This window comes from Pteropus alecto, unplaced genomic scaffold (genome assembly GCF_000325575.1).
Source record: "Pteropus alecto unplaced genomic scaffold, ASM32557v1 scaffold10, whole genome shotgun sequence".
In the NCBI taxonomy this organism is placed as follows: Eukaryota; Metazoa; Chordata; class Mammalia; order Chiroptera; family Pteropodidae; genus Pteropus; species Pteropus alecto.
The window spans coordinates 9,894,700-9,900,699 of NW_006431210.1; the positions used below are offsets into that span (position 1 = coordinate 9,894,700).

General features: G+C 36.2%; 1 protein-coding gene across 1 annotated transcript in view; it reads right to left on the reverse strand.

Annotated features, from left to right (window-relative positions):
* Positions 1 to 6,000, reverse strand: part of LRRFIP2 (LRR binding FLII interacting protein 2) — a 103,958-nt gene that overhangs the window by 97,546 nt on the left and 412 nt on the right. The window contains exon 2 of the mRNA XM_006905759.3: positions 852 to 858. The gene's annotated coding sequence lies outside the window, so the exon portion shown is untranslated. The remainder of the gene's footprint in view (positions 1 to 851; positions 859 to 6,000) is intronic.

Here is a 6,000-nt window from a genome sequence, read left to right on the forward strand (position 1 = left end):
CAACAGTGGATGTACCTAATGCCACAAAATTATACATTACAAATGGCTAAAGTAGTACATTTTATGTTATGTGTATTTTACCACAATTTTTAAAAACTCTGGATGGACAGCAAACGGTGAGTTTAAAAAGACAGAAGGACAGTGACCCTCTCATTTCCAATATACCAATATCCATGACAGAGGAAGAAACATCTAATCTAAAATTGAATTTTTTTCTTTCTATCTTTAGTCTTATAATCTTTGGGTCACATAACTGAAATACTTTTAATTTTTAATAGCAACAACATGTATGCTTATTAATTGTACTTTCTGTTGTTATGATTTAAGTTATTTAACAGGGAAATAAATATTTTAACATCCTAATCCTCTGCATATAGTATACTATACTTAGAAAACAGCCAAAAGTTTGCTCCCAGCTGTTAAAACGTTTCTACTTAGGAAAGTGAGGGATGTTGAAAGAATAACAAAATGATCAGATCAAGTAACTGAAAAATTGCTTCCTAAAGCATTAAAGATATGTCATATCAAAACTAGTTAAAATTTTGCTGTTCATAATAAAGGAAAACTAAGACATACGGGCTCAAAGTGAAAATAGACAAAGATTAAGTATGATTATTAAGTAAGGGTTTTAATATACCATTTCTGAGAAAATAAAACACCCTCTTATGCATTTGTAGTCCAAGGCTTTCTCTACCTCTTTTCCACTCTCACCTGCTTTGTTCTAACTTCACTTCTCTCTTTTTTTTTTTTTTTTTTTTTGAGGAGGAGGAGGAGAAGGAGTGGAAGGCTGAGATAGGGAAGGGAGATAACAGGAATAAACCAGATAATAGGAAAAGAGAAGAAAGAAAAATTCTCTGGTTTATTTTTTTCTCCTCACACTGAATACTAAATACATCATCATCATCGAATGCTAACAATCCAAATTTCTCAGGGCAGGGGAAAAGCTAAATTTCCAGGAGTCACAGGAAATTTAGCTTTGTATCTATAAATTAAATCTACATACTGAATTCTTCAAACAACCTTGACTGTAATATAGCCTTTGGTTAATTATGGTGACATGAACCTTGGTCCAAAGGGTGGAGCTCTGCTCTTAAACAGCTTTCCTAAGAAGTGAAATGAGTTAAAGAACTTTAAACTCAAATGCTTCATTCACTAAGCATAGAAAACACCACGGTTTTCATAAGAAAGCACATGGTACAGGAAAGCAGGGAGACAGCATCTACTAATAACCAAGAGTATAAAGACATAACTTCATGAAATTATACACAATACTGTTAACAGTTCTATGGGAAGAAGAAAATGAGAACTTGGAAAGAAGCTAATTTCTCTGTATGAACTCAAAATAATTCTGTAAAACAGCCCATCATTCCCAGTGTCCTTTTGGTCCCAATGATAAGTGTGAAGGTCTCTAATTGAATTAGAGTATTTTAACTAGGGCATGGCCTCCCTATGCCAGTAACTGTAATGTTTTTCTCATGTTGTAAAACATGCAGCTGATTCTTGGCAAACACTCGAAGAACCAGAACATAACATCAATATTGGTACAATTCTGTGCTCCTCATTGTGCACATTTTTCTAAAATACTTTCATTAGTTTTCCTTAATCATAGTCTTTCCTTTAAAAAGGAAGACAAAACACTGGATCCTAGGATATACATGCTAAGCTGATTTTCACCCCAAAACTGGGCCTTGATCTTCTGAAAGCAAATGTCCTTTATAAGCTCCCTCTTCTGTGGTTGCCACTTTTCCCAAACCTCAGACCTTCTTGACTCGCGGTGGGGCCAGGACAGATTAGTTATGTGGTAGGTTCTGTCAGGCGAGCTTTGACAAGGCCTCAAAATAGACCCTGGGCACCAGCCAGGGAAACTGCCACTCACAAGTTCCAATTTCATCATAACACGTTAGCCCCTCAGCACTTTTTTTTTCTCTAGTCTCTCTCATTTTAAAAGGACAAAGATTCTTGAACCTCCTCCTGGTCAAGAGTGAGCCGTATAACACAAAAATTTAAAATTTAAACCTCCCTTATTCTGCTCACAAACGCTCTGCAGACTAAAGACTCGATCTGTACCCATCTCCTGCCTTGGGAAATTAATCCATCAGTAGCACTCTGGCTTGCAAAAGGATTTTTGTATTTCAAACTCCACAGAGGTTTATTTTATTATAAATAGACTAGGATATGGAAGATAAAGGAAAAAGAGGTAGATTATTTATTTCCCATGACTAATAATATAGTAGCAGATTGCGGCAGGACAAGAAGTTAACTATACATAATGTTTTTCATTGATATTGGTCATAAAATCCTAAAACTATCAACTTACTACAAAAGATATTCATTTAACTATTACCAAAATATAAATGAAGTGGTTTGTCTACAACAGCACCACTCTTCAAGCTATACAGTATTTTAACCCTTACCAGTACAAATAAAATTATGTGTCTCTCTAAAATATTTTAAATTGCCTTATAAAATACAGTTGCGGTTTTTTTTTTAAATGAAGAGGAAGATAAAGAATACAAAGTACTTAAGAGCTCCTTTCTCCTTATGCCGTTAAGAAAAAAGTTAACTTGTTATAAAATAAAGCCCAATATGGAATTGAAACAAAGTTCTAGATTTTCACAACTTAAATCCCAAGCTTACAATCACACTTTCAGAAATAAATTCCATATACATACTTATGGAGTAGGGCAAAGGCTTATATATGAGTTGTTCGATGTAGGAGAGCTTGTAGAAAGCTAAAAACAACCTCAATGTCTATTAAAAGGAATTGGTAAAGTAAATTATGGAAAATGGATAAATTATCGTTCATCTCCACTAGGCAGATGAACATACGTGCTAATACAGAAAGATCTCTAAGACAGATCAAGGGTAAAAATGAAAGGTACTCCTAAACGTGTGGAGAGGGACACACCAGAAACCATTAATAGTGGTTGCTTGGATTAGGGATGGAGGAGTGAGGAAAGAATATAAATATAAGTTTATTGTGGAAAGGAGACTCCTTTTTCACCATATAACATTCATTTTCAAATGTTTTATCAATTTTAAAAAGTCCTGTAAACATATACTGAACCCATGAAGTGAGCACTCTCCTTTCATATACGCCATTTCTTCCCTCTTCTTAACCATTTCCACTTTTATCTATCGCCATCCCTACCACTGGACCAAAACAAAAGCATATATACAAAGCAAACCTCAGTTTCTCCAAGAATTCTGTCTCCCCACCAAAATAAAGAAATAATAGGCCAAATGAAAAAGTATAACATATGATAAACCCTGTTTTTAGCTCATTGTTTGATTCCTTTAAGTCTGGCCCAACTTGCTGTAGGCCAAAAAGCTTCAAAAGTGGAAGTACAATGTGCAACAACAAAAAAAAGATGTCTTATCAATTATCTTAAAGGGGAAAACGAAGAAAAGGCAAAGTTATTTTACTCATAGAGTAATTTTGTTCAATTCCTCCCTTCTGAAGTTTAAAAGTTGAGTTTTGAATGATGGTATAAAGTCTATCCTTTATTTGCAAACTGGACAAGGTAGTACATTTTCCCGGTTAAAGGACCATCTCTCTACTCAGATTCACCACAGAGAAAGCAACTTCCAAAGAGGAAAAGGCTATGAAAGGGCCTCTATTTTGTAGGTACAATGATCTTACGGTGAGGACAGAAGAATTTTATTTCCTCTTAAGTGATCCTCATCAACATTTCCAGCACACTCCAGTGAGAATTTTTTTTTTTTCCTTTCATCAATTCTGTCCCTTTTCACACTAGGAGCAGAGTAAATAAACAATTCACAAAGAGCTTTGCAAGAAACTGCTCCCTCCCTCTTATTTCTATCTAGTAAAGATCTGTTTTTGTTTTGAGAGAGAAAAAAAAATCTACTTTGCTAAATATATTCTCCCTATCACTTTTTTCTTTCATTATGGAGATGCTTAAATCCTGACCTTGGAAGGCTTCTCTAGCATATCTACCTATCAAGACTGTCAGTGACGGTGGTTTCCACAAGGGATTTTCCAAAAGGGAATCTCTATTCACGGGGAACTAAAACTCTTATGTCACTATTAGCTGGACAAAAATCAAAAGCAGCATTAGAGAACACTCTGCACATAAGATATCCGAGAAAACAAAATGCCAAAATTTAGTCTAAGAATTAAAGGAATTTGGTAAGCAAGACCAACAGGGTAAACTTACCATTACATTATAACTGATAACTAGTTAAAGTTCTTTGTAAATGAAAATGAAGGTAAAATATGCTGAATTCAAGAAAGAAAAAGAAAAAAGGCTAAGAGTATCAAGAACTCTTATGATTCAAAGTCATTTTGCTTAACAACACTTTAAAGGCCAAAATGATCAAGTTACATTTCATCAATAAGAAGTTATTTCTAGTTTGAAATGAATTCATTCCAATAATAACTTTGATACACACGTTCTTCTATATCAGAACTTAAGTAGAACTCAGTATACATCATCTCATTCCACATTTTAAAAGATAGATTCAGCAAAATAGGTGAGACCTTTCACTCAAAAGACTATTTTGAATACTGCAGATTCTTTCAGTGAACTTTTCCCTTAAAGATGACAGCTCTCCTTTTCAATGACGTTTATTTCCAGACCCCTTCATCTTCCGTTCTTGGGGAAAATATGCATAAAAATCACAACAATCCACCTAGGAACCAACAAACAATTCTAAATTCAAACATTCTACAGAAGTTCAGTTTTTATTTCCTTACTATACTTCATGACAATAAATATACAGCAACAAACTTAACCAAGTACAATACAACACTCCTATAAAATGAGTGAAGGCATCCAATTAAACAGGCTGTAACAAACTTTTAGCTTTCCTCTACTTCAATCTTAAGCTCCATATCAATGATTCACAAAGTCGTGACCTAACTTCCTAAATGAATCACACTTTCCAAATTCTTATTCTACATGAGTATAATATTATGTCATCATCTCTATATTTGTTAAACAGAACAGGATGTTGGTAAAACAGGGTTAATTCTGCAGACTTTCAAACCACAGCAAACCTCAAGTCCCTGCCAACTCTTATCTGCAAGACTTCGCATTCTGCAAAACAGATTTATCCCCCAAATAAAATGTTATCTTGAAAAAAATGTTATTTTAAACATTAAGAACTCATCCATCGATACCCAGCTCTCCATCTAATGCCACTAGTGCATCCACATTCTCTTCCCATTGTGTTAACATAAAAAATTAATGGGCATTTTGCTATCCTTCCATATATCTTTTAGTCGATTAACTTACTCTACAGTTTTTCTGTTTACGGCAGAAATGCTGAGTCATTAAATGGAAACTCAAAAGAAAATGAGCTACAAACTAAACTTTAGTATACAATATTTCCTTAGCTGTATCTCAGCAGCTTGATATTTGTATCTCTCGTGGTAAAATAAAATTAATTTAATTGAAAAAGTAGAGCACACTTGAACTTCTCCCGTAAATAAGAGGTGGGCTTCCTTAGGTCCTCTTGCTTCTTGCTGTATATCCACAGGCAAGAGAAGCAGGCCTGACTGGACTATATAACTTAACAATCTGGGTGTGAATAACATCCCTTATTAGTCAAGCATTTACCCTGACACTCCTAGCAAGTGCCTGTTATACCCGCGCTTTGGTTCGGGTCAAGGAGGAAGAGGGAAAAAAAAAAAAAGCCATAAAAATGCTACGCCCTCCACCGGCCTGACACTGTTCCCTGGGGTGACTGCCTGAGGACAGAAACGAGGCTATGCAGCGTCTGGGAAGGAGAAGAAGGCACCCCGAGCACCCGAAGCAGAAGGACAGCAGCCTAATTTAATTTCTCATACAATGGGAGTAACACCTTCCCTTCGCGCGGACGGAGAGTTAGAAATCAGGCGTGATGCCGGGGACCGCGGCAGGCAGGGGGGCGACCCCGACCCCAGGGCCCGCCAGGGCACTCGGGCAGCTGCAGGGAAGCCCAGCCCCCAGAAAGGGTCAGCGGCGACGCGGACCTCCTGGGGCAGCAAATTCTGGG